This window comes from Sciurus carolinensis, chromosome 13 (assembly GCF_902686445.1).
Source record: "Sciurus carolinensis chromosome 13, mSciCar1.2, whole genome shotgun sequence".
Lineage (NCBI taxonomy): Eukaryota > Metazoa > Chordata > Mammalia > Rodentia > Sciuridae > Sciurus > Sciurus carolinensis.
Genome location: NC_062225.1, coordinates 30,315,149 through 30,318,329, shown reverse-complemented (window position 1 = coordinate 30,318,329; position 3,181 = coordinate 30,315,149). Strand labels below are relative to the sequence as shown.

The window sequence follows — 3,181 nt, the reverse complement described above, 5'->3', positions numbered from 1 at the left end:
ACAAATATTAGCAAGATTTATAGCCTAGAAATTATATCTTTTACTAACCACTTTTAAAAAACTAAATTTATAATAAGCAAATGGATATTTTTCTTACCTGAAATTAAAATTATTATAACCAACATTGAAATATTTAGTTTAATTTTGGTTTTAAAACATATTTGTCCTTCATTAAAAGTATTTGTCCTTCAATAAAAGTATTTGTGTCTAAATCTGAATTACAGAAATATACTCAGTTTTGTCCATTGCTTATTTTTTATGCATTTCTCCCTAGTACAGTGAAAATTATAGGAAATGACTATTTTACCAGTGTATTCTCATTACTTGTTGCAAAGCTCAATGTATTATAGGCATTCGATCACACTTGACATAACTACTTTTATTCATAAATTTTTTTTTTTTTTTTTGTGGGGCTGGGTATTGAAACCAGGGCCTTGTGCATGTAAGGCAAGCACTTTACCAACTGAGCTATACCCCCAGCCCTTTATAAATTTAGATACATGCACAATATCACATATGATACATGGAAGCCTGCATGTTCATTGGGCTACATCCTATTTATAACTTAATATTATTTAAAAAAACTTTGTGTTTTTTAAATATGCTTTCTCAGAATTCCCTTCCATAAATATACCTCACTTAACCAACTCTCAGTGACATATGTTTATACTTTGAGATATTAGGTGTGAGAATGTTTCTCTAGCCATAGTAATTCATTCTTCTTATAATTCCTCTAGAATAAATTTACAGAAGGTGGGAGATGGAGGACCAAAGTGTATGGGATTTCCTCTTCAGAGCAATGAGGGATCCTATTTCCCAGACCTCCCTGGGTATATTCATTCCCTTCAGCTGTTGCTATTAAGAATGGTGATAGCCCTCACTAACCCACGTCGGCCTGCCTTGGCATAGACTGATGCCAAGGAATGCTTCAATTACCCACAGGAATGCTTTGATTACCCAAGTTCTTCATGCAATGAGACCAGTGTCTAGAGCACTGGTTCCTTATCTCACTCAGGCCTTTTGCCAAAGATGTAAAATTTGGTGTGGATGCCCAAGCCTTAATGCTTCGAGTGTAGACCTTTTAGCTGATGTGGTAGCCTTTCAATGGGAAGAAGAGTAATTATGGAACAGAATTGGAGAAGTCCCAAAGTAACAAAAGATGGTGTGACTGTTGTAAAGTCAATTGATTTAAAGGATAAATACAAAAATATTGGAGCTAAACTTGTTCAAGATGTTGCCAATAATACAAATGAAGAGGTCAGGGTTGGCATTATCACTGCTACTTGACTGGCACACTCTAAGCCTTCGGTAAAGGTGCTAATCTATCAGGGTCTTAAGCCCCCTTGCCCTTCGACCAGCGGCAATGGAAGGGGACACTCCCCAACAAGGTCAGATCAGGATAGGTAAGGCTGACTGACCGCCAGCTCCCCAGCCCTCCAGGCTGAGGACAATCAGACGCGTCAGGGAGACCCGTCACAGCAGGAACTCGTTTATTGAGGAAATCCCACAGCTTTTATGTAGGGTGGGGGCTAGGCGGGAACCAATCAGCTTAAAGGTCAGCAAGGCAGGGGGGGGTTCATGCAGGCGAGAGTCCCATTGGACTATATGGCAAGCACGAACTGATCACGTTCGTGGAACTGTCATTAACCAGTCCCTGATGGTGGTCCAGTTTATCTCATGAACCTTTGAAACCACCTTTGAGCCTTGATCCTGCTCACTCACCAGGGAGTAAGGAGTCAGCCTGAGTTAGTTAACGTGTCATTAGTCCCAACACTAATCTAGTGGAAAGCAGGACAGGTGTGACATGAGCTGTTGATGCTGTAATTGCTGAACTTAAGAAGCAGTCTAAAGCTTTGATAACTCCTGAAGAAATCGCTTAGGTTGCTACAATTTGGTTAAATTGAGACAAAGAAATTGGAAACCTTATTTCTGATGCAAAGGAAAAAGTTGGAAGAAAAAAAAAGTTGGAAGAAAGGAGGTGATCACAAAAACACTCAATGATGAATTAGGCATGATTGAAGGCATGAAGTTTGATTAAGGATATATTTCTCCATACTTTACTAATACCTCAGAAAATCAGAAATGTGAATTCCAGTATAGTTATGTTCTGTTGAGTGAAAAGAAAATGTGAATGTGAAATGTAAAAAGGGAACACTGAATGACTGACAAAACTTTCAGATGGAGTAGCTGTGGTGAAGGTTGTTGAAGTGAATGAGCAGAAAGATAGAGTTACAGATGCCCTCAAAGCTACAAGAGCTACTGTTGAAGAAGGTGTTGTTCTGGGTAGGTTGTGCTCTGCTTCCATGCATTCCAGCCTTGGACTCACTAACTCCAGCTAATGAAGATTCAAAAATTGCTCTAGAAATCATGAAAAGAACACTCAAAATTCCTGCAATGACAATTGGTAAGAATGCAGGTGTTGAAGGGTCTTCGATAGTTGAGAAAATTCTGCAGAGTTCTTCAGAAGTTGGTTGTGATGCTATGCTTGGAGATTTTTGTGAATATGGTGGAAAAAGGAATCACTGACCCATCTAAGTTTTTTTGGATGCTGCTGGAGTTGCTTCTCTTTTAACTAAAGCAGAAGTTATAGTCACAGATTTCTAAAGAAGAAAAGAACCCTGGAGTGGGTGCCATGGGTGGAATGGGAGGTGATATGGGAGGTGACATGTTCTAATTCTCAGAATAGTACTTGACCATTATTAATGAACTGTGACAGGAAGCTCAAGGCAGGGTTCCTCACCAATAACTTTAGAGAAGTAAGTTGAAGAAAATGACTGAAGTCTGGTTGATGTTTAAGAAAATCACTATAACCATCAGTTAACTGGTTTCAGTTGACAACGTATAATAGTTTACTGCTGTCATTATCCATGCCTACAGACAATTTATTTTGTATTTTTGAATAAAAAGACATTTGTGCATTCCTGATACTGGTTGCAAGAACCATGTACCAATGTACTGCTCAGCTTAAATCACTGAGGCATTTCTACTACTACTACTCTGTTAAAATCAGGATTTTAGTGTTTGCCATCACCTGATGAAAAGTTCAGAAGCAGCCTTTCTATGGAGAATAAGAATAATTGTGTACAAAGTAAAGAAATATCCAATTATGTGACATCTTTGTGTAAGAAAAATTTGTTAAAGTTAAAAAAATGGTGATATACATTCTACCGATGGTTGAATT

The 3,181-nt window shown here is 38.2% G+C and overlaps 1 pseudogene; it reads left to right on the top strand.

The window, feature by feature from the left end:
* The first annotated feature begins 973 nt into the window (after nt 1-973).
* On the top strand, nt 974-2,674 carry LOC124962850 (60 kDa heat shock protein, mitochondrial-like; annotated as a pseudogene).
* The last annotated feature ends 507 nt before the right edge of the window (nt 2,675-3,181 follow it).